General features: G+C 43.6%; 1 protein-coding gene across 3 annotated transcripts in view; it reads right to left on the bottom strand.

Annotated features, from left to right (window-relative positions):
• The window catches only part of PPP2R2B (protein phosphatase 2 regulatory subunit Bbeta), a 315,483-nt gene that overhangs the window by 161,876 nt on the left and 126,952 nt on the right, over positions 1-26,655 (bottom strand). The gene's annotated exons all lie outside the window — the stretch shown is intronic.

The following is a 26,655-nucleotide window of genomic DNA, read 5'->3' as shown; positions in this document are numbered from 1 at the left end:
ACTGCCCATCCTCTTTGGGGTTGGAGAAGACGTTTTCTGAAACTTGCCTCTTGTTTTTAAACAATGACAAAACACAAGTGAATTAAGTAAATTGGTTCAGTGGGTCAGAAACCTCTTAAATAGGACTTTGGTACACCTGTTTGACTAAACACAGATCTCATGCCTGTTCTTCTAAGTAAACAAACCAAATGAGAGGCGGTTCCTCACAAGACTGTTAGAAGAGTGAGAAAGAATTATTACAGTTTATACATTATTGGTACTAGCATTGATTTATTGTGATTTATGTACAATTGATAAGGGTTCCTTGTTGTGATCAACTGTTCTTCTAAGTACTCACTTATGCAACGTATCTGCTCATCTAGAATGTGAGAGTTTGCAAATGCCAGAGGGCATCACCTGCATTCGTACTAGCTTCCTATGTGGCCTAGGAAATGACTTGTTTCTCGCAGTTCCCATCTATGTACTCATTCCTAGGGACAGTACTTGGACATGAATTATGAAGGAGCTACGCAAAGCCTCGCCATTTCAAGGAGAAGCTGTTCTCATCTCATTACTTACAGTGTCTGATTTGAAAGGAATGGCCAACCTTCTTGCTGTTTTATTCCTGTAACTTATTTATACAGCATTTAAACTTGCAAATGCTTTATATGATGTTATTCACAATACTTCTTTGAAGAAGGACCTGTATTTAGTGCATGGGGAACTGAGACTTTAAAACAGTAGAACTTCCTCTGTTACTTATAGAGAGCCACATTCACAATTACCATCGAACTAAAAGACTTCCCCACCAAACCTGCACATACTATATATATAAAGCTATGAATATTAAATATACAGCTATGAATATAACCTTTTAAACTACCAGAATACCTCTGCACATGTAGGCTGTTTCTCCCCACCATGGTTAAACCTTAGCCAACACTCGTGTGTGTATGGAATGATTCCTCTGCTGCCTTCCTGCTCCCTCCTCCAAATGAAGCACAGCAGGTCAGGCAAGATAGTGAGATTGCCAAGGCACCTAGAGGAGGGCAAGCTGGCACAAGACCTGCAGCTCAAGAAACCTTGCAGGTGACCCATCCTCCAGTCTCTCTGGCAGCAGCTGTTTCAAGGTGCAAACCAGCTGCTAACTGCATGCCCTGTCTTGCTTGCTTTCCTGGAACATGGGGTAAGTGCCACATTGGGAAAATGGTGCTCAGAACAGTCTAATTCTGTCAAAACAATGGGACATGGCTTTAAGCCTTATACCTGTTGCTTCTATGGAACTTAAGCTGCAACTTACTCAGCAAAAAATATGTTTAGGGTATACTTTTTAGTAACGCATTAAGTATAGTATCCAATTCTTGGTGTTGTAACTTACAAGATGCATCTCTTAAACCTATGGTTTGGACATGTCCAGTTATTCAGTCCTTTGGGGAGGAAGTCATTACTCATATTAATTTTGTATTAGAATACTCACTTATTTTGAGGATGTTTATGTACTTTTATGTACTATTTGGAACCTAGCCGATGGTCAACAGAAATGGACTCTTCGTGTCCTTAAGTCACTAAAAGATTTACTAAAGCACTGGAATGACTAAAGCCCACTTTTTGATGTTAGTGGTCAGACCTGCCCTCACCATATTAGAAGGATCATGATTATGATTATGCCATAAACCCCTTCTCTGAGTGTGCTTCAAGCACTAAGACCACTGTTCAGACAGGCAGAAAAATATGGAAGCTGCTACCAAAGCAGGCAAGCCAGATCCCACCCGGGAGATGGAACGTGCAAACATGGGGATGACAAGCGAGTCCAGCTCACCCCCTCCCATGCCCTGGAGGCATGCTAAGCATCCTAATACAATAGGGCCTTCCTGGAGTTCCTGAATTAATCAGCACAACCCACCCCATTGATCTTCCCTTAACCACTTTCCTATTCTTAGGTGATCCAGAGAGTTAACAGCTTCACCACTCTACCTCGTGGGTCATCAATCATAATTGATAACTTTAGTTCTATCCTGGAAGACTTAATCAAACCTTCCCAGTTCTTTGACATACCCTGGAGACTCTTTACCAGCTTATTGTTCCATTTTGGAGACAGTTCTACAGCTTTTTCTCGCCCCAGAGACAACTTCTCAGTCCTTTGTTACAACCCAGGAACAACTTCTCAAGCATTTGTTTTGGGGTAGAAGATGCAATCTTGCCTCTGGGTAGGATCCATGGTATAAATTAGGCCACCCCTCTGCCCTGAACTGTGTGCATGCTTTGGATCCCGTATCCACCCTTGAACCACTGTTCAAGCCCTTCCGCCTTGAAGCACCTCAACAATCCTCCTCTCTCCCAGATGTCTGGATGCTAAATATCACCTGACCTTTACTCTCTTTCCTAGTTAGTGCTGAACATGTGTTGTGTGTGTGTTGTGTGCTGTTGATCCTTGTTACTCTCAATAAAAAAAATCTCCTTTTGTTGAAATATCTGTCTGGTTATTGAAAGGAGTTCTCTAGCTGGGACAATGCTCATATACACTGATTGATTGATTGATTGATTGATTGAGTTTATATTCTGCTCTCCCCACGAATGGGCTCAGGGTGGATAACAATGATAGTTAAAACCAACAGTAAAATCATAAATACTGACAATTCAGTTCAATAGCAGCTATACTTTCTTAACTCCAACCCACACACCCCACGGGGTGGTGGTGGAGACCAGATGAACCGATGAACCAATCAATGGGAACCTGAGCAAGGGGTTACATTACCCTGCCCCCCCACCAGGAGTCTGGCCAGAAGGCTCGATTCTGCCCCAGTCTCAGCCATATGCCTGGCAGAACATCTGTCTTGAAGGTCTGGAGAAAAGATGATAAATTACGCTGGGCCTGGGTCTCAATAGACAGTTCCACCAGGCTGGTGACAGGACAGAGAAAGCCGTGGTTCTAGTCAATGCCAGGGACCACCAGCAACAGTTTGTCAGCTATTGAAGCATCTTCCAGGGCACGTATGGGGACAGGTGGTCCTGCAGATATGCTGAACCCAGTATGCTCAGGGCTTTACCTAAACCTTGAATCTGATCCAGAACTCCGGAACTCATTGGATTGTGGATGTTATAAATTGATCAACATTTGAACGTGTTGCATATAGACTTACACTTGGAGACCTGTTAGAGAAGCTTATGAATAGATTTAACAGCACTGCTTTTTTTCCTTTCTTCAGTTTTTTTTTGCACAAATAAACACAATTTTTTTAAAAAAAATACATTGCCAGATTGGGAAAATGGTGCTCAAAAGAGCCAAAGGTGGCATGCCAAAGAGCCACATGTTGCTCCTGAGTCACTGAGTATCACTGCTTTGGAAAGAAACAAGGCCAACCAAACAAAAGCAAATTCAAAAGTTTATACCTGGTTGCAAAACATAAGGTATAGAAGTGTTCATTTCCTGGCCATGATCCATAATGTCAGTTACGTGGGTTCATGCAAGTAGAACGGCCCCTTGGTTACTCACCGTGAAGGGTCCTTCTCCTCTGAGGACAGGAGGACATCTTGGGTGATTCCCACCGTCCAATCGGGGAGGCAGGAAGTTATTAATCTTGCTTCCTCTTCCTCTAGTAGGTGGGGCCACCCTCAGATCTCCAGTTCGGGTGACTCCCCTCAGCAGTATCAGTACCTCTCTTATGTAAAAGGTATAATAAACTAGGGAAATAGAACTCAAAACAGGAAATTAGCATGCAACGTGTAAACATACGTAGAGAACAGCATACGTAGGTAGACAAAACACACATCTCGCAACAGGTAAGGCGGGGGTGTGGAAGCAATACTACATGAGTAGAAAAGGATTAGAATGAACATGGCTGGCAGCGTGGGACGAAGAGCAATGGGAGGGCAAGATGTCCTCCTGTCCTCAGAGGAGAAGGACCCTTCACGGTGAGTAACCAAGGGGCCGTTCTCCCTCTGAGGCGGAGGACATCTTGGGTGCTCCCAAAGCAGTACTTTAGGCATCGGGTGGGAATGCCTCTTCGTCTGGTAGCACATGTTGAAGCACTCTCCGCCCAAACGCTGCGTCAGCCGAAGCGCTTGAGTGTAAGCGATAGTGTCGGATGAAGGAAGATAGAGAGGACCATGCGGCGGCCTTGCAGATTTCTTCCACCGATGCGTGCTTTCTCAGGGCTGCATTGGTAGCCGCACTCCTCGTGGAATGTGCCGTGATGCCCTGTGGTGCGACGAGACCGAGGGCCTTGTAGGATTCCTTTATGCATGACTTGATGCTGTAGGCTATCGCTGCGGGAGACATGCGCTGTCCCTTCCTGGGACGGGAGACATTGATGAACAGCGAGTCCGTTTGCCTGAAGTCCTCTGTTCGGACCAGATACGCTTTGAGTACTCTTCGGACGTCTAAGGTATGCCATTCCTGTTCCTTTGGGTGACGAGGGTTAGGAGCGAAGGATGGCAGACTGATCTCCTGGGATCGGTGGAAGATGGAATACGCTTTAGGAAGGAAAGTCGGATCCGTGCGCAGTACTACTTTATCTCTGTGGAAGATGCACAGATCGGGGCGAACAGATAGAGCACCCAGCTCCGATATTCTGCGAGCAGATGTAATTGCCACTAGAAATATCACTTTGAGTTTCAGCCATCTGATAGGGATGTCTCGGAGGGGTTCAAAAGGAGGCTTGGTCAGTGCCGAGAGGACCACGTTAAGCCTCCATGTGGGAAAACGGTGAACCACTGGGGGTTTCAGCAGTGTGGCTCCTCTGAGAAATCTTCGAATTAATGGGAGAGAGGATAGAGGAGCGCCCTTCTCGTCCATCCATATAGAACCGATGGCCGCGACCTGTCTCCTCAGCGTTGCTGCGCTCAAGCCGCTGTCGAGGCCATCTTGGAGGAATCCTAGCACAGAGTGCAATGATAACTCCGCTCCTTGCTTATTCTTGCGCCGACACCATCTGTGGAAAGCCTTCCACGTGTAGTTGTAGATTCGTGAGGTGGATTTCTTTCTAGAAGCCATCAGTGTGTCAACTACCTGATGTGGGAGGCCCAGGCCTAGGAAGCAGCTCCGTTCAGCTTCCATCCGGTTAGGGCCCACCACTCTGGATGAGGGTGCCATATCGGGCCCTGCTGTAACAGGTCTGGTACTACTGGCAGGTGCAAGGGCGGATCGGTCGATAGCTGTTGAAGGGCTGAGAACCACGGTCTCCTTGGCCACCAGGGTGCCACCACTATGACTGTGGCACCCAAGTCCGTGATTCTCCGAAGCAGTCGGGGGAGCAGCGGCAGAGGAGGGAAGGCGTACAGGAGGGCATCCGGCCAGGGGGCTGTGAGGGCGTCTATATCTTCCGCCGAGGGGTGGAAGTACCTGGAGAACCTCTGGACTTGTCTGTTCAGCGACGTCGCGAAGAGATCCACGTCTGGATAGCCGAAATGCTCCACTAAGATCCCGAAGACTTCCTTCTTGAGGGACCACTCCCCTGGATGTAGATCTTCCCTGCTCAACCAGTCGGCATGAACGTTCTGCACGCCCCTGATGTGCTCCGCTTGAAGGGATGCCAGGTTGCGTTCCGCCCACTTCATGATCCTGATTGCCTCCTTCTGGAGGCGCGACGATCTGGTTCCCCCTTGTTTGTTCAGGTACGTTTTGGTCGCTACGTTGTCTGTCCGTATCAGGATGTGGGACTGGGCAATCTTGTCCCTGAAGTGTACTAAGGCCAGGTAGACTGCGCGCATTTCCAGGACGTTGATCGGAAGGTCCTTTTCCGGTGTCGACCAAACCCCTTGGGCGGGTATGCTGTCCAAGGATGCCCCCCATCCCTTGAGGCTGGCATCTGTGAATATTTGAGTGCGCTGATGTGACAGGAAGCTCTTGCCCTGACTGAGGTTGTGGTCTCTGGTCCACCATCTCAGGCTGTTTCTGACCTCTAAGGGAACAGGAACCTTGAAGTTCTCCTTCCGGCCGATCTGCCACTGGAAGGGACGCAGGAATATCTGGAGCGGCTTGGCATGGAACTTTCCCCAGTATATGGCTTCTGAGTTGGACACTAGGAGTCCCATCAGCTTGGATAGCTCCATCAGTGGGGATGCATGTTGGGTGATCACCCGCTGTGCCAGCTGTTTGGTCTTGGACCTCTTGGTTTCTGGGAGAAAGAAGCTGCCCTTGATGGTGTCTATGGTCATGCCTAGGTGCTCCAGCCGTTGGGATGGGAGCAGGGAGCACTTTTCGCGGTTTATTAGGAACCCGTGGCTCTCGAGAAAGCGTAGGGTGTACTCCGTGTCCCTGATTGCATCCTGTCTGGAGGCGGATCTCAGCAGGATATCGTCGAGGTATGGATGCACGTGAATGCCTCTCTCTCGCAGCTTGACTATCGGAACCACCAGGAGCTTCGTGAAGACCCGGGGTGCCGTAGCCAGACCGAAAGGGAGTGCCCGGAATTGGAAGTGCTCCTTCTGGATGTAGAACCTGAGAAACTTTCTGTGTGATGTGGAGATTGGAACGTGAAGATATGCCTCTGTCAAATCTATAGACGTCAGGAACTCTCCCTTGCGAAGGGCTTCGGCAATCGACCTGAGAGTCTCCATCCTGAAATGACGCAGTTGAATATGACTGTTGACATATTTGAGATCGAGAATGGCCCGCCAGTCTCCGTTTCGCTTGGGCACGGTGAAGAATACCGAATAGACGCCGCGACCCCTCTCGAGTGGTGGCACCGGCTCGATGGCCCTTATCTGTAAGAGATGACGCACAGCCTGTAGGGTTATGGCCCTCTTGTGCGGGTCCCTCTTCGTGGGAGAAGGAACGAAACGCTCTGGTGGAAAGGAGGCGAATTCTATGGAGTAACCATAGGAGACGATTTCTAAGGCCCAAGCGTCTGCCTCTGATTCCATCCAGGCCTGACGAAATAGGAGGAGCCTGCCCCCTACTGAGGATCTTTGACAGTCAGGGCTTCTGCCCTTTGTCCTCTGACTCATGCCTGTTCCCACGAGAGCCTTGGGGACGATTGAAACGTGGAGTGAAGTTGGAACGTCTGGCCTGATTCCTGGGTGGGTTCCATGGTCGCTTGTAGTCTTGTCTGCTTCTCGGCAGAGTGTGATGAGAGCGAAAAGGCTGGTTGAAATATGTCTTCCTTGGGGCATATTTTAGGGACTTGGGAAGTGCTTTCTTTTTATCCCTGGTCTCCACCAGGATCTTGTCAAGCTGGTCTCCGAACAGCTTGGTTCCCTGAAAGGGGTAAGATGCGACTATCAGCTTAGCCTGGACGTCGGCCTGCCATGCTCTCAGCCATAACAGGCGTCTGGCCACTGTAGATGATGCTATGGCCCTGGAAGAGAGAGAAAGGCTGTCTAGAGTTGCGTCAGCCACGAAGGTGCACGCCTTGAGGACTCTGTCGGCCCCGTCCAGCAAACGTTTGTCGTTGACAGGTAGAAGTTGGATCAGCCTTCTGATCCACACCACTGAAGCTCTGGATACCATTGAGGCAATGGCTGAGGCCTTAATGGCCATTGCTGTAGCTTCATGGGCCCTCTTCAGGACGGCTTCTCCTTTCTTGTCGAGGCCGTCTCGGATGGTGCCTTGGCCGTCCTCGGATAGGAGACCCTGGGATTGTAGAGCCGCCACCGGAGCGTCAATAATGGGGACCTGTAAGAACTCGTCCACAAAGTTAGGTAGCACATATAATTTCTTTATGAGGCTAGGCATTTGCTTTGAGGCTGCTGGTGTAGCCCACTCTGCCCGGAGCTGACGCTCAAAATAATCTGGGAAAGGGAAGACCTCGGATTTGGCATCTGATCTAGGAAAAAATTCCTTATTTCCCTTAGGTCTGGACTTACGGTCGGTAGCCTTGGAGGCCCCTTCCTCCTCCTCTTCCCCCTCTGTTGCCCCCTTTAGGTCGAGGGCAGAAAGAGTTTTAGCTAGTAGGTAACTATAGTCCTCAAACAGGAAAAGCCTGTTAGACTGTTGGGGAAGGTTGGTGTCAAACTCACGTTCTTCCTCCGACAGGAACGCTCCTTCTTCCGATACCTCACTTGCAGGGCCATCCTCATCCAGCCATGGAGAGGTGCTGGTGGAGGTCTGACAGAAAGATTGCTTTCTGGCCGCCTTGGTGGGCCAGGAAGCTCTCTGAGGTGTAGGGTCTTGGCAAGTGGGATGCAACGGGGTGGCTGCTGGGGAAGAAGGGCCCGAGGCCTGCCCCTGGCTGAGCGACCATAGTTCTTCTCTAAGGGTTGCCCTGATGGCTGCCAGGATCTGGGGGGAAATAGACTCTGAATCTTCACTTACTTGCTCTCCTGCAGTGGCTCCGGAGCAGTTCTGTAGGCTGGAATCGTTATTTTGCTCAACTTCTCCCGCCGGGAGGTTGGCAAGCACGGAGCCGCTTTTTGGCGGGAAATCGCGTCTGGCCGCTTTTCCCGCCGAAACTGAGCCGCGTCTTTTGCTGCCGCCTCCGGTTGACCTGGCTCTTCTTGCAGCCCCCTCTGACGTCTTGCTCGGCAGACGGGGGCGCTTCTTTGAAGGCTGGCCTCCCTGTCTGGAAGTGCCTTCTTCTGGGGACCGATCGAGCCTCCGCGGCGCGTCTGGTCCTGCTGAGCCTTCTCCCGCCGTCGGCAGAATGGCTCCTAGGTTGCTGTTGTCCACTTTGTCCATAAAGGACTCTTCAGAGTCTGACGACTCCCTTGTGGACATTCTTTTCTTCTGAGGAGACCAGGACTCCTCTTGAAGGGACAGTGAGAGGGTTAAAAGGTTAGAGGAGGATAGGGTAGAAGGGAAGACTTAAAGAGAAAAGGTATAGCAAAAGACAAGAGACTAAGTAAAGGCAATAGATAAACAGGGTAGCTAAGCTAGCCTAGATACTACTGCTCTCCCCTGAGGCAGGAAAAGAACTGGAGATCTGAGGGTGGCCCCACCTACTAGAGGAAGAGGAAGCAAGATTAATAACTTCCTGCCTCCCCGATTGGACGGTGGGAATCACCCAAGATGTCCTCCGCCTCAGAGGGAGAATGTACTAATCTAACGGTTTTCTGTTTTGTTTGTTGTTTGTGACTTGTAATGGCCTATGGCTGAATACAATAAACTTTTCTACTTCTACTAATCTAATGGAATGTTTGGGGGGGGGTCTTTATCAGCTGATCTCCATGCTATATCTCAAAGGACATTCCATCCTAACTTGAACAGTGGTTTGCCACATAGAACGTGGAGCTGAAGCTTCTTTGGGCTTGTGGAACTAGTTTCTTCAAATTTCTGCCCACATTTTAAGGTAGCTGAAGCAATGTAAAAAAAAAAAATATGGTGGTGCACAAGTCCATATAGAATTTATCATTTGCCCCAATGTATCAACTGTATATAAACAATGTGAATTCAAGGAAACTGGGTAAAGTTTTTGAGTTGATCTATGGCTAAAGTGGGAATGTGCCCATGTCTTAACGTATCAGTCCAACGTATGATCCACCAAACCAAATGTTTCCTACTGGAAATGAATCATGATCTGCCAAGTTCTTTACAGTCTTAACTGTTTGTGCAGTCTTAGGCAGAAAATAAAAACAGAACATTTACAGAGTTCCTGGAGGGTTACCACGCACTGCTGATTAGCTTTGTTTAGCTTGATTAATCACAGATTCTACAGGCCTGCATCATCCAGTTGACAATACTGCTTCAATGACAAAAAATACTGTGGTTCTGGCATACAAGATCTCTGATCAGTGAAGGTTTGTGACTGCTATTTTTGACTAACAAAACACAGATTTAATATTTCTATTAGCTTGACAAGTGAACTTTGGGGTTTATCAGAATATAAACTGAATTAGAGTTTGACCTGGAAGCCAAAGAAGCAAACAGGATGCTTTACAAAAAAGATGGATCAAACTCTTAAGGTTCTTGCTGATTCAGTGGTCATGAGTAAGCCAATGAGATATCTGCTTTCAGGAAAGGTTGACAAATGTAGCTGTCAGCACTACTAGCCAGTTATATTACATTGGGCCAGGGAAGAAAGTGAATACTTAAAAACACATCAGACCCCTTTGCCAAAGAAACAGCAATCCCTTCAGGTATACTGATTCTATACAAAAGTAGTTGGGGCTTCTTTTTTTTCCATCGTACGTATTGTATGCTATGCCTCATGTTCTCACTGTGAGTTTTCCCCCCTGAAACTAATTACGGTTAAATGTAATGATTTTTATCTCCCTTCTTTATCCTAACATATAAAACCTGAGGATCTGATGCACAGTGAGTTATTCTATTGGCATCTGCAGAAACCTTGACATCTTCTATCAGTGCATTATGATAGCTGTCAAACAAAGGATTGTATTAAGAGACTTCTTGGCCTGGATAAGCACCCAATTATTACTGTGCATGGTTTCATCAGGTCTGAAGATTCATACTGGTGGCACTCGAGCATGTAGGAGAGGAGATAAAATTTAATTAATAATTTTGATAGATAGGCCTATTAAATGGCTGTTCCTTGCTGTTTTCTACCATGACCTTATGGCTTGTAAACATTACAGATCTTGACTGGTCATAAGCCCATCTTAAGCCTTAATTTATAGCACAGGTTGCAAGTCATAATTAGCTCAACCCAAATGGAAGCTTTTCCAGAGCTCCCACTGAAAGTATTACACACTTTGCATAAAAAGATTCTCTTTTTGCTGTACATTGCGCATAGACTATAAAATATAATTTCCCAAGGGTTAAGGCCATGTCACAGAAAAAAAGTAGACAAGTATTTTCTCTGTCTTTCCAAAGAGTATAATTTGTTCCAATAAAGCACTGGCCAATGACAACTAATGACAGGAATCTTTAGCATATAGAACATCATAAAGCTTATTCCCTAATCATTCCTGGCCTTGAGCTAAAGGGAGGATACATTCTGCAAACAAAGAACTGTAGTGGGAAGTCACTGAGAAAGCTTCCTTACATAGCATTTGAGTCTTGGATAAACTAAAGGCTTATGCTGCAATCCCAAGAACACATCTATAGAAGTAAACAGGACTTATTTCCAAGTAAAGTGAGTTGGAATGTCAGTGATTTTATCAGCATAAAAAGATCTACAGTCATATATCCTTCTAATAAAAAATTGCCCCATTTATATAACATCTTATCAGCTTACCAAGATACACCCAAAAAGATCTCCCAGCCAAAATGTTATTTACCAAAATAATAATGGGTTTTGTAAGCTGGTAAAGAATTACATTGGGAATTGGGAATAGCAATGATTACTGGTAATATAATAATGTAACAACAAGGAAGAAAAAGGAGGTGTGGGGGAAAGTCCCCACAAACTCAACCCAAACAAGCAGGGGAACAAAATAGAGGGGTAAAGTAACAACCTAAAAATATATTAGAAAATATTTATTATAAATGTGCACAAATGTAGATTAAAAACAAGTTTAAAACATAAGGCCTGAATGGCAGGCTACATGTATATGTAGTCAGTGGTCAACTGTAAACAATTTATAATCAAACACGCCCACACATATAGAAACCAATCATGAAATGCTCCCGGTGTTTTATCTAGAGCTGTAACAAAAGAAGAAGGGGGGAGGAGAAAATGCCTTAATATAATATAGTCTATTATTAAGTGCTAGAATGATTTTAGGTAAAATACTAAATCAAAATTTACCTCTAGTATTGTGTGCTAAAATACAATTATTGCAGTAGACCCAGGACTGCATTCACACAATGCTCTTCATTTATTGTTGTACTCTATAGAAAAAATGTACCAAATTAGATAATTGTTCCATAACAAGCTCTTAATTATCCCCCAATTGTTTATAATTGACCACTGCCTTAGGGCCGAAACACCATTTGCACAGCAAGAAAAGTACCACTTTCAAAGGTTCCCACTGCCTTCTTTCACCCTATGGGAGAGGGGAGGAGGGGGTTCCCTCCTCCCCTCTCCCATTGGGTGAAAGAAGGCAGTGGGGGAAGCTCAAAGCAGCACTTTTCTTGCGGTTTGCACAGCAAGAAAAGTGCTGCTTTGATCTTCGGTGTCCTCCGAATCTTAACCGAGCATAATGAAGTGGTTTAAATACCTGAAACCCAAAGCAGATTAGGGATTCGGGTTAGTCAGATTGTTTTCCCACTTCAGGTAAACCCGAAGCAAGAAACGTGAATCTTTCTTGGGTGCATACCCCTAGTTTGGAACCACTGCTATACAACATTACACCTACTACACACACAAGCATGAAATAGTTCCTGAGAAGAATCTCACTGAGGGCCTTCTTCCCATTCTACACCCAGCAGGGTACTACAGCCAGTTCTGGCTCCCACGCCTAGATAGTTACCATCTGAAATATAGCAGATAAGAGGTCTTTTGTGGATATTTACAAATATTTTGCATGTAATGTATTTGTAAATAAATATCTGAAATGACAGCAAATGTAAAAGCATATCCTATTTTCATGGATAACAGGGAGGCACTGACTGTGGAAGATTGTCTGAACCATCTTCAGAGGCTAAGGGGGATTTAGTTTAGTCTGAAGACATTCAGACTAAACATTTAGACTAAACATTTAGTTTAGACTGAAAACATTCAGACTAAACAGCGGTTTACATTTTGTAAACCACTCTGAGTGGGCATTCAGTTGTCCTGAAGGGCGGTATATAAAATGAATGTTGTTGTTGTTATATTGTAGCAATGAGAATAAATGCTTTCAGATGTGCAATGCCTTGGATTCAAAGAATCAAAATGGAGCAGAACTGGAGGACAGGTTCTTTGCTGATTCCCCCCTCTGACTCTGAAAAGTTTTCCTGAGGTTTGAGGAACCCAATGCTCCTCCATGTACCCAGTAGCATTGGTAGCTGTAATGGGAAAAGAGAACTAACAGAAACTAACAAATGTCTTGCATGAGCTCTTGCATTAAGAGATGAAGAGACTGAACAAGAGAGGGTAGTTTTTGCCAACCCTCCTTTTCCAGTTCAGGTGCCAAATAGTCTCCTGACCTTCAGGAATGGCTTTTTGGAACACTGAGGGCTGCTTCACAGATTCGATTCAATTAAAATCACCAAGTCCCAACAAGTTAAAATGTGGCTACTGCTCCATCACACTAATTTTCGAGAAATTATAGCTCATTGTAATACAAGTTCTTCCTAGAAATTCCAGACTTTTTTTTTTAAGTTAGCAATTCAGTTTGCTTTTTGTGAATACTGCTTATTAAAAAAAAATATGGGGGGAGGGGAGAGACAACAGATTTACTTCACTGAGCCAGAAGGCAATTTCCTCTGTTCTTACTTTACAAGTAAAAGACAAGCTAAAAAGGATGTGAGACATCTGGACCGCATGTGACCGGGCAAAAGATAGCCCGTTACACTCTGTGATCCCTGCTGGAAGGCTGAAATAACCAGAGGCTACTATGAATTGTAATGACAAGATCTTACAATGGTGACCAACGACTGCACAAAAACCTGTCAGTTAACATACTGCTACTTTACATAGTATAGCTATGGAGTTAGGAATGTATCATGTCAGGTGGGAAAGCTACAGAGGATTTTCACAAGATCAAGTTAAAGAACTATTCTACAATACTTCTTTTTGAGCATGGTCACAAAACTGCATATTACAAAATAAACAAATGTATCCTTTTTTTTTAAAATGGTGTCTCTGTTGCAGAAAGCATTAATTTGGATTCAAGGTCAGTTAATCTGAACAGTTACAGAATGATAGATTCACGTACCATCCAAAAAATCCAAACAAACAATGGAACCAAACATACAACCAATATATACACTGAAGATCTCCCTGCAGCAACTGAATCCCCATTCCCAAAGAGGCAAATTTACATTCAATTTAAAATTGCCTTTTTCAGAAATGATTTCTCTTGGTGTTCACCCTGAAGATTAAGTGCAAGTGATATTTTCCAATTAGTTGAGATAGCATTTTTTTTTAAAAAAAAATCAATCATACGGCACTTAATAATTCAAAAATTACAGTATTAAAGCAACCATCCTAAACAGACTTGACAATAAATTCACTGAGCATTTTTTTAGCAACCATGCTTAAGATTGCTCTATAAAAAAGCAATCACATGTGTGCTTGGGGGGGGGGGTAAGATCCATTGAATTAACTATATACTATAATATACAAGTGCCCTGACCTGGATAACTCATGCAGCCCGATCTCATCACATCTGGGAAGCTAAGGAGGGTGGGCCTTTGTTAGTAATTGGATAGGAGACCTCCAACGAAGACCAGGGTTGCAGAGGCAGACAATGGCAAACCACCTGTTAGTCTTTTGCTTTAAAACCCCCATCAAGGGTTCCATACATCAGCTATGACCTGTTGGCACTCTCTTCTATCATAATATACAAGCAGGCTCCTGTGGTGGTGAGGATTTATCTCATTTTCCTACTGGATGCTCTTCCCTACACTATTTCCTCTTTCCATCCCCCAGCAGCCCCAACAGTCTCTCCCCTTTCCTTTTTACTTTCTTTTCCAACTAACTTTTATCTGCTTTCCATAGTTTTCACCTTTGCCTCCTCTCACCCCCATAAGCCTCTCCCCTTTTCTCCTCTAGGTGTCAGACTAGGATCTGTGAGACCCAGGTCTGAATCCCTACTTTGCCATAGAAGTCTGCTGAGTAAACTTACACCAACCACATACTCTCAGCATCACCCAGGGCTTTTTTTCAGGGGGAACGTGGGGGAACGGAGTTCCGGAACCTCTTGAAAATGGTCACATGGCTGGTGGCCCCATCCCCTGATCTCCAGACAGAGGGGAGTTTAGATTGCCCTCCACGCTGCCAAGTGGCGCGGAGGTCAATCAAAACTCCCCTCTGTCTGGAGATCAGGGGGCGGGGCCACCAGCCATGTGACCATTTTCTCTGAGGGCAACCTACTGAGTTCCACCACCTCTTTTCCCAGAAAAAAAGCCCTAGAATCACCTATCTCATATGGTTGTTGTGCAGCTGAAGTGGAGAAGGGGAAAGTGTTGTGAGCCACTTCGGGGTCACATTTGGGGAGAAAAGTGGAGTATAAGACAAGAAAATAAAGAAATAATAAATAAAATACTCTTTTCTATTCTCTTTCCCTTCAGCTTCTTCTTCAATTCCCTTCTCTGCTTCCTTCCTTCTCTCTCATCTTTTATCTTTTCAATGTGTTTCCCCGCTCATGTTTGGCTGACACATATTAAGGCTTCCAAGGCATAGCGATATTGTTGTGATTGCATACAGATCCACAAACTGGCCATCAAGATCTCAGAATGTAGCCATGTAAGATTTCAGAGAGCATTCATCACTAAAGTTATGGATGTTATTTCTGTTATATTGGATTTTCTTTTAAACATAGATTTTTCTAGATTTCAGATTTTGGCCGTGTCATTCCTGAGTTTACAACTGTACATCTTCCATCCTTACAGTCATATTTGGTGACTGTAAGGATGGAAGATGTACAGTTGTAAACTCAAGAATGTAATTAGCCTCCTTTGTAAAGGGTAAAACCAACTCATTACACAAAGTCAGCCACAAGACTCTTTAGTGTGTGCCACTCCTTCTGCCTTATAAACCCTGCTACTAGTCAGTAATCCATCAGACACCGGATGGAAGTGGATCAGGTATTTTTTCTATTCTGTTCCCTGGTTTGGATGGTAAATTAGGCACAGAACAGAAAGCAGTCATTTCCAGTTAGCTAGCCAACCCCTCCCATGCCCCTTTTGCCTCAGGCAATTTTGTGGAATGCTGAAGTTGCCTCAGGTGCTGTCAGGTGAATAATCAGCATTCAAATTGTGAGGAATGTTTGACGTTCTAAGGCATGTGTCTCAAAACACATCACTGCCATTAGGAACACAATCCCTTTCATATTCCATCAGAGAGGGGGGAAAGAAACAAACTAGTTAAATGTATTTCATTAACACAGTATTTTAAGTATTTGTGTGGTAGTGGCAAAAGAAAACTGGGCTCCATTCCACAGTCACATTCATAGAGGCATTGAGCAAATTTACCCAAGGGAGGAATGAATAGATGTGTGTACACAGAGAGAAATCAAGCTCACACACACAGAGAATGTAAATAACTTACAAGGCCCCAAGCAATGCCTTTGCTAGTCAGCTTGCCCTGAGATGAGCCAGATCCCAAGGACTGCAGCCTGAGGCAGTAGATTGGCAGGTGTTTAAATGGCTCAGAGCCCAGGAATTACTTTTGCCAATAAGCCCGAGTTCTCTCCCATCTGATACAGCATGCAGAGAAATGTATTGGTTCTTCCTGGAGCTCTCCCTTTTCATGTATGCCAATTTTTTTCCATGGACTGAAAAGGAATATAATGGCTGTAGCACTTTGCAGAGAGGATGTGGAGACAACGATCTCACATAGATCCAGCCCAAAACACAGGAAGCAAAAATCAATTCCTCATAAAGAACAATGCATTAACTTTTAAGGACTAAAGGGCATTCACAGGAGTCCAAGCTGGGGAGGTGTTTTGTTTTACCTTTAAAGCAAATTGAAATTGTGCTAAGATGCAGGGCCACCATCAAATAAGGAGGCATACTTGTACTACTGTGCAGTGCCAATGAAGTTCCACTAGCCTTTGCAGAGCCATGTTTCATGATGCCATCAACAAGTATCACCTTATGTCAATACACTTACAAGGGGTCATTTCCAAGACAGAACGAATAAACTCCAAAAGAAGATCTCAGCAGTATTTCTTCTCCAAACCTAGACAGTAGTATTTAAAACACTGTTGTTGTTTTAAACTTGAAGCACATTAAACTATGGAATTCCAAAAAAGTTGAACCCCACAGAATCAAAGCTACCAATCCTGCGTAGGACATCACAGAACAGTCCAATTCAAGTCAAATTAGAAGTTACATTACTACTTTTCATGACTAAAGGGTTTATTATCCTAACATTCCCATATCCCATTTTTCTTCCTCGTGGGGACCCAAAGTGATTTTGCACATCATTTATCACTCTCTCCTCAGAACCACTATTCTGTGAAGTAGATTATACTGAGCGCCAAACTACACGAGAAGTACTTGTGCATGACATGCAAACGCACTTGTGTTTCCCCATTGCTTTCCTGTACACTCACCAGCACAGCCAGACTGCACTCAGTCCCTATGCTTGGACTGGCACCGGTTTCTTCCCCATCCCTCCCAGATGAGGGATGGTATCCCATGATGCACTTTCTCTTTGTGCATGCTCAAACCTTCCTCTGTAGCATTTCTGAGGAGATCTGATACATCCAATGTTTACTCCACTGGATGTATCAGGAGAAAACACCCACTGGGTTTGCTGGGGGGGGGGGCTGGCGGCTAAAAATGGGGGTTCCACACCTGCTGAGATCTTGCACCCCAGCCCACCAGTAAGGGGGGCATCTATGCAAGGGGTGGGGAATCTACACTTCAGGAGCCACAGCAGTGCTTCTAGCTGTCAGCAAGAATCAACTCTTTCCTGCCTATTGTTGAAGGCTTTCATGGCCGGAGAACGATGGTTGTTGTGGGTTTTCCGGGCTGTATTGCCATGGTCTTGGCATTGTAATTCATGACGTTTCGCCAGCAGCTGTGGCTGGCATCTTCAGAGGTGTAGCACCAAAAGACAGAGATCTCTCAGTGTCACAGTGTGGAAAAGATGTTGGCAGGTCATTTATATCTACTCAGGAGGGGTGGGGTTGGGCTGAGTCATCCTGTAAGAGTTTCCCAGGGTGTGGAATGCTAATGGAGGGAGGCTTCACTGTATCCTGAGGAGGTTCTTTTGCATATGGATTGGTGCTTGATGTGCTAATCTTCTCTGCAGGGCTATTGTCAGGTATAGAGTGTTTTGTTAGCCTGGTGTTTTTCAGGACTGGAAACCATGCTCTATTCATTCTTAAAGTCTCTTCTTTCCTGTTGAAATTGTGCTTATGCTTGTCAATTTCAATGGCTTCCCTGTGCAGTCTGACAAAGTAGTTGGAAAGTAGTTGAAAGATAGTAGAGACCCCCTTACCTCTGCAGGAGTATACCGTATACCCTGCAGCTGTGGACAAGTTTACATCGGGACCACAAAGCGTAGCATCCAGACAAGAATAAAAGAACATGAAAGACAATGAAAAATCAGCAGTGGCTGAACATAGCCTAACTCAAACAGGACACAGTATCCTATTCCAGGACACTAAAATACTTGACAACACTTCCAAACTCTTACAGGATGACTCAGCCCCACCCCAACCCTCCTGAGTAGATATAAATGACCTGCCAACATCTTTTCCACACTGTGACACTGAGAGATCTCTGTCTTTTGGTTCTACACCTCTGAAGATGCCAGCCACAGCTGCTGGCGAAACGTCAGGAACTACGATGCCAAGACCATGGCTATATAGCCCGGAAAATCCACAACAACCATCTTTCCTGCCTGTTTGTCCCCAGTCACTTCTGATCTCTGTTATTCCCTATGGAGAAAATATGGGGCTATGGAGAAAATACGGGGTAGTATTTTGAAAAATAAGTCTACAACGTTTTCAGGGAACCTACTGCTAACTGTCCTCTAAAGATCCCCCAAGTTTCAGGGAGATTGGACCTTGAGGAGCCATGTTACGGTCCCCCAAAGAAGGTGCCCCCAGCCACCCCATTTGTTCCTATTGTGGAGAGAAACTGACAGCAACTGCAGAAAAACATGGCTTCCCCTGGGTCCAATCTCCCTGAATCTTCGGGGGGGGGGCTTAAAAGACAGTTAAGAGTAGGTCCCCTGCAAATTCTGTGGATTTTGGACCTTGAGGAGCCATTTTACGGCCCTCTAAAGAAGTGCTCCTGGTCACCCCATTTGTTTCTATTGCGGCAAGAAATTGACAACTGCAGAAACACATAGATCACGGCTTCGCTCAGGTTCAATCTCCCTGAAACTTGAGGGGTCTTTAGACAACAGTTAGGAGTAGGTCCTGTGAAAATTCTGTAGATTTTGCTTGCAAAATGCCACCCCAGCCCCCTAGAGAGCTCCTCTACTTTTCCCCATAGGGAATAATGGAGATTGGAGGTGGCTGGGGGCACTTTCTTTGGGGGCCCATAAAATGGCCCCCAGAAGTCCAATCTTCATGAAACTTGGGGAGTCTTTAGAGAACAGTTAGATTTTACCAGCAAATTTGGTAAAATTTGGTCCTAAAATTCCTCCCGACCCCTGGAAAGCCCCAAATTGCATTTCTCATTGGAAACAATGGCCAAATTCTACCCAATTTGCTCTGTATTGCCTAGCTGAACTGGAGAATGAATTACACCCATCCTTTTCAGGTTCATGTATCGGGCACGTTTCTGAACATTTGATCAGATGCTTAATTGTATTGCCACGATCTTTCTTCCCACCACCTCTTTATTCCAACCGAAGACAATGCATGGAGAGAAGAGCAGAAGAAGTTAAGGCAGAAGGAGGGTGCCAGAAGGAGGAGTAGAGAGGCAGTGGGGTCAACTAGAAAACGGGAGAATTTAAAACATGGCAGATTAAAAGCAAAACGGTTTGGGTGTAAGCTGGTTCTAAGGACAAAAAGAGGGGAGAGGGAAGTGGAAGCCGCCAAAACCAACTCTCTGCAATGGCGACTCAATGATTATGACCATGGACACTTGCAACTGCAACTACACCAGTTACCTGACACGTGCATGGACTAGGGCTATGGGACACATGTTCACCCAGGGTAAAATAGACATGGACAGGTAGGAACAGACATGATTCTAGACACTTGCATAACCTTGTGTAATTCGTCTCGTCTAGTTCAGCTCTGATAGATTGTGACAGGCCCAGAGCTTCATGGCAGAGTAGAGATTTGAACCCAGTTGTTTCAGATCCTAGTCTGATACTCTCAATACTACGCTGCACCCGCTAACATGCTATAATTCAATATAATATCACCCCCGTACTATTTCTGGGATTGATGGTATGAACTTGAATTTTAGAAATTGAGAGACAAGGTAGATTTCAAAATTTTAAAAAATCACGAAAATGCCAAACATTTTAAAATTTCTAAACTGAAGTAGGCAGACTCTAATCATTATAACGGAAAATCATTCTAGGCTGAAAGAGAAGCAAGGGGATTACTTAATTCAGAATGGGAAATTCAGAGTGTATTCTGTGAGTGACTCGCCTGGGCTTCTCTCAGATGGGGTAAAAGTGAAAATGCTAATTAACCTCAGCTGTTGGAATAATGTCCTAAAAGAAACGTGACTCAGAATAGGTTGCAAATCATAAGATAATAATAAAAAAGCCACAGCGCTCTGGGGACATTAAGCGATTACAGAGAGTTGTTATTTGGCTGATTTTCACACTTCATTAGCATTTGTATAATTTAACGAGTGAACATGCCAAGGATTGGCAAGACGTAAGAGTCCCCTTCTTGAAATGTGAACTGTAAATTGAGGTGGCCACACTTAGAGATTTTAATCATGCTGGAAAGTAACGAGATCAATTATACAAAGAAAGAGAGAGAAAGAAATAGACTTTCCTCTAGTCAAAGAGGTCCAATGTGATTCTGGTATAAAAAGATATTACTTGATATTACTAAATGGTCTTTGATTGATCATAGCAGCATATAGTATATTCTATAAAGAAAACTTTTCCAGAGCACTTTAGTTCTCTAATACATTACCATCAATATCTTCATTGTTTGAAGGGGAGGTTTATGCAAGAATTGTGGGTCTGGTTAACTTAAGGAAACAAAATGAATAGTTCATATACAACATTCATATACTTGAGTTGCTTAGTAAGAGCTTGTCTTAACTCAGTACACTTCAGTAATATCCATGAACGCAGTGAAATATTTATGCAAAATTTGGTAAGACCAGAACTTAAAATTGGGGATCAACCCCCTGAAATGTAGAGATCTCTGTTTAAACACTGCTGTTCTCTCAAGTTTGTTCTTCCTTCCAGTTGCAATACCATTTGGAATAGGTAACTGCCCAACATGAAATATAGTTGCTGAAATGTCTTAAAGATATTATAATAGTGAGTTATTTCCAATCTAAACCTTCCACCTTTGAGTCACAGAACACTCCTGTGACCGCTTCATCAACAAAACCATCATATCATCATCTGCTGGTGTAACTATTGCCTGAGCAGCACTGCCTCATACCACTGCATTGACTCAACATGCCTGAGCATTTCACATTATCAGAACTGCAGTGCAAGTTTTAATATTTTTTCTACTGGCACTGTTCAAAACTGTTCGACTATCTCTAGCTGTGGCACAGAGTGATAACTTGGCCAGGAAGGCAGGTGACAAGTGTACTGATAGCACAATCAGTTCAAACACAGATCGAACACTTATGACAAGAAAAGGCAAGTGGAAGGGGATATTGTGATTTAATCTGCTAAGAATAAAAAAATGAGGGAAGGCATGTTAAAGTGGATTAAATAGTTTTGTGGGAAAGGATTTCAATGGGCTCAGATTGGAGTGATTCTTCTTAGGATTGCACTGTTAGTCTCATAAAGTCTCTCTCCCTTGCCCCAACAGTTCCTCACATCTACCATGTCCTTTTCTAGTCTACATATTTCCCCCTAATACCATTTCTCCTCATCATTACCCTTTTCCTAATTCACATGCACATTTCCGAATCCTCTGATATCTCATTTGTACTATCTTCTAAATTATCTTTCTGAAGCCAGAGTTACCTTTCTTGGTTTCTGTACAGGCAACAATGCTTTCCAACATTTCCTCCCTTTCTTTAAGATATCAGCAGTTTTCAAGTTCCCTTATCCTTTTACCAACCTGTGGAGGTTTGTATTTTTTCATACTTAGCAGTACACTGATTTTTGCTATAAGAACAACAACAACCACATTCGATTTATATACCGCCCTTCAGGACAACTTAATGCCCACTCAGAGTGGTTTACAAAGTATGCCATTATTATCCCCACAGCAAAACACCCTGTGAGGTGGGTGGGGCTGAGAGAGCTCCAGAGAGCTGTGACTGGCCCAAGGTCACCCAGCTGGCTTCAAGTGGAGGAGTGGGGAATCAAACCCAGCTCTCCAGATTACAGTCCCACGCTCTTAACCGCTACACCAAACTGGCTTCGTGCACACTCAAATCTGTGTGCACCAGCCTAGTGTGACCCATGGTTGCTTCTGCACTGCATCTTGGGGAGCACCCAAGGGTCCTTACTTATAAGGGTCCTTACTACTTTCATTCATTCATTCATTTTCAACATGGTTCATTTACTCAATTTTTAATCCTCTTTTAAAGGGCATGTCAACTCTCACATCCTTTTGAGTTTCACTGTGTGACAGCCATGAGGAACAATTTTTTCCCCATTAGCAGTAGTGTGTATAGTAAATTCTCCTTCTCTAGCTTTTCAAAGAATGTAATACAACTTTTATTTTTGTCCAGTGCATCAAGTTTAGACAACAATGACGCAAAATCAGGAGGAAAGGGAGAGGTTCTCTGTTTTATGGAGGGAAAGACTAGCTAAAAAACCTTTTAACAAATAAATAAAATTCAGAAATCAACATTTCTACTATGAGGAGCCCAGCCCGCCATATCTGTGTCCTTCATATAACTTCCCATTCCATCAACGACCATTCTAGGGCGCTTGTTTCCTCTACCTTTGATCTGCTAATTGGCTTTCACCCTCTGATCCATCCATGCCTCTTCAACATGCAAATTGGATCTTTCAAGCAGCTTAATTTGCCCAAACTTTTTACACTCTGCTGCCTCATTCTCCTACAATCCCCTCTGGCCCCCTCCCCAGCTCACCCCTCACCTCTTTTAATTTGTCACAGGAACTGAAAAGGCCTCAGGGCACCACTGATTAGTTTGGACCTGCTGCCTTTTTCATTTTCAATAGGAGGGTTGTATCCCCTCTAGTAACTCTGGGAATTTTAGTACTCCTTTCACTGATGGGAAAGAAGCAATTTTGCCCCAAAAGTAAAAAATCATGCCTCTCCTTTCCAAAGCATTCATTCTATTAGTTATGTAAAGATTAAAGAATCTTCAGTTTTTATACCCAGGACTGCCATGGTACTTATGCAATCCACAGGGACAGTTAGTGAGAACAGGCATTTTAAACAGAAATGGAAACAGTCCTAGAGTGATGCTGATACACTGCTCAACACAGCTTTGCAGGTACGGTTTGGCATCAGGTTTGGAAACTGAAAAGCTGGCAATTATTCTCAAAACCCACGTAACAACCAACTAATATGGCATCTCATCATCTCAGAATACTGCCTGCCCTACATCTTGCCCCATGGCCTCTTCTACACAATCAGGAAGATGAGAGGACAGGAGTTCATGGCTTCAGACTGCATGTGGAGGATATATCTAAATTTTCGTCTAACCACCCATTCCCCTAAAAGAAAATTTGCACAGGGAGAAAAGATCTAGCCCAGCATGTTGTACATGCAGGGAGGGTGTGACAGATCCAGTTTCATCTCTCCCAACAAACAGCCAATGGTAGCTGATGGAATGTTAGGAGAGACTGACAGGTGAGTGCTCTGTGTATATGTGTGTGTGTGTGTGTGTGTGTGTGTGTGTGAGAGAGAGAGAGAGAGAGAGAGAGAGAGAGAGAGAGAGCGAGAGAGAGCGAGAGAGAGAGAGAGAGAGAGAGAGAGAGAGAGAGAGAGAGAGAAAGTGAATGAGTGAATGAGTGTATGACAGACAGAGAGTTGAGAACCTGAAGAGACAAGTTTTTAGCTTGGAAAGCAAGCAGCCTGTATTAGCTGGCTGGCACCTTTAAAATATTACTTTGTAACCATTCACAGCAGGAATGGTCTGGGATCAACAGTTTATTTATTAAACAAAATATATCACAATGTTGCATTCACTCCAGGAACATTCAAGTTGTAAATAAAGATTTTTTCCCCTTTCTGTTTAAACCCTATTGAATGAAGGTCTACTAAATCAGGGAAAACAACACACACATACAAAAGTTAATCTGGTCACAACCAATAAATATAATGACCATGGTTGCAGCATAAAAGGAAGAGGACTACTGAGTTCTCTACTCCAATAGCCCTGGGCATTAGCTGGGTAAGGAGAAGGTGAATACAGGGAACTGGCTTCCTGGTCTGGGGAAGACTCTGGGAAGAGGGCAGAGAGGACCCTGTATGTAAGAGAGTTGGGGCTCTCTGCCTGACAAACAAAGACTAAACAGGTGGCAGACGGTGGCTGCCCTGAATTGCTTGTGAAGCCCAGAAACAGTATAGAGGGGTTTATGTCGGGTGGCAGTGTGTAAAGGGAAGTCACATCTTTCCTATATCCACTTACTTAACCAACCTCTTGTACTTTCTGTGAACACATTCTCATTCAATCTACCTATATCAGAAATAATGGATTGTATCGAGCACAAGGACCATGTAAGAGCTAGCAAAGTTGTTAAGGGATTATTTCACCCCCTTCCTCCTCTCCACTTCAGATTCATGACCCATGCAGCTGTTATTCAATGCCCATCCCAGGAATCAACTTTCTTGGGAGTTGGAAATGGTTGCTGAGGGGAGGGGAAAGCAGGGAATATTTGTAGATGGATCGCTGGATCCATTCCTGTGCCTTTGTAATACACATATTACATAAAGAAGCAGAGCATGCCACTGTCATGAAGATGTCTTTTCAAGAAATATTTGTTCTGGAAAGTTAAACTAACAACTTTTAAGCAGATAATTGATGTGGTTAATGAATTTAATTACCCGCACAGGTGACTTGTAAGTGCTTCCTTTGAAATACCAGTAGGTCATGAACATGAATTCAGGAGACTCAAAAAGAAGAGACAACAAAGGAAATTCAGTGTTGTCCAAGATCATTCCATTTAGATTAAAAAGCCGGGGGGGTGGGGGGGGGGGGAATCAGCCAAGGTTCACATTATCAATAGCATGAATTCCCATAAGATGTTTAACAAGAAGGTTAATTGTACCTGAAGGCTACACGAACATCAACAAAACATAAAATTTCAACTTGGCTGGTCACAAAGCCCATTTGTGGTATATCAGCATCCAAGGTCAATAAAGAAATCTTGCCTCAGGCTACTTAAGGCTGAGTTAAATAAATAGTAGTAAACTGGAAAGACAGTACCTGGCTACTTCTCACTGTCCGACTAACACTGTATTTCTTGAATACCAAAACCAGGGCACCTAACTACATTTAAATCCTGGAGATGATTGACGAAGGGGCATAAACACCAACTAGAGAGTAAAAAAGGCTACTTCAAAATGAAACAACAATACTACACCTCATCAATCTACAAGCTCTACATTTGTAACAGTAATTTGCAAGTGTAATCTCTCCATATTTTAACAGATGTTGTGTTTGTGAAACTACAAAGAGATTTAGGGCTTATGAACAGAGCTGCAGAAGACATTCCTTTCTATGATTAACTGACCACAGATCATTTGTTTTACAACAAAGATGGTCAATGATCCATATACACTGATTTATTCAGGACCCATGTACTGTAATGGCTGATGTCTCTCTGGTACTGTTCATTAGTATCCAAAAATGATTGGAGGAATACAGATTATGAGCAATTCCCCATTGCTCTACATGATAGTTCATTACATGAGAAAAGACCTATTGGAAGGAAAACTCAGCTCTTGATACAAATAGAAAATATGGAATACTGAAGTATAAAGGCCAGTTTCAGAATGAAATACATGACACACTCTTAGACCCAGAGTATGATAGCAGTTAATATGAGAATATGTCTATCTATAAATATAATCATTAACTAAGTAACTTTTACAGCATACTTATTAAAGTCTTGTAAACACTGACTGAATCAGTATTGCAAAGAGAACTAATAACTATTAGAATCGGTTAAGAAAATTAAACTTGGAGAGAGAATCAATTGTTGATGGATAATGAAATTGACAGCTGGACCTGAAATTAAAGGTTACATTTACACAAAGTAACACTGGAAATCTGTTCGAACCATATTTACTCAAAAGGAAGACTAACCCTGAGTGTAAGACAACTGCCCTAAAGATGTTATACAGACAAAAAAAATATTACTGGACATAACTAATTTGTATGTATATGTAAGATGACCCCTCTTTTTTACTGCATACCCGGAGGAAACACTAGGTTTGCATGAGTAAATACATAACTGTACTTCTCTTTTTTGTGTATTTACTTACTTCATTTATACCATAACTTTCTCCCCAATGGGGACTCGAAACAGTTCACTTTATTCTTCTCACCTTTATTTTATCTTCATCACAACCCTGTAAGGTAGGTTAGACTGGCAGTATGTGACTGGCCCAAGGTCACAAAATAAGTTTCCATGAAAGAGAAGGGATTCAAACCTGGGTTTCCCAGATCTTAGTCTCACATTCTTAATTATAACATCCCGGTAGGTCCCCCAGTGTAATAAATGGATGTTATAGAAGTACTTCATGGATTATGTTTGTGGAAGCTATGATTTCTTGCATTTTGACACAAGGAGATACAATATTACAATACAATAAACCAATATAAGAAATGACACATCAATGCTGGTTTGCTGCAAGTCTTCAGAAGGGCCCTGCTCCATCCCTCTGCCTTTTACTGACAGAAACCAAGGCTTCAACTGCCAATATTATGGTTGCTTAGCAACAGCTACTGAGGGCATCCATTTCTTAAAGCTACAGGCTCTCCTTTTATCACTGGGAGGATTTAATCCTTCCCACATATTTTCTGTTTTCAGATTTTTCTGCAAACTTGGGGCAATTTTTCAGGTTCCTAGAAAGATCTGGCTTGTCTGTTGATGACTCCAGTCTCCAGATATGAGTATCCACAGATTTGGTTTCATTGAGAATTAGATATACTGATAATGATGATGACAACAATGACCTTTCAAAGCGTCA

Source organism: Eublepharis macularius, chromosome 4, assembly GCF_028583425.1.
Source record: "Eublepharis macularius isolate TG4126 chromosome 4, MPM_Emac_v1.0, whole genome shotgun sequence".
Lineage (NCBI taxonomy): Eukaryota > Metazoa > Chordata > Lepidosauria > Squamata > Eublepharidae > Eublepharis > Eublepharis macularius.
This window is presented reverse-complemented; position numbering and strand designations above follow the sequence as displayed.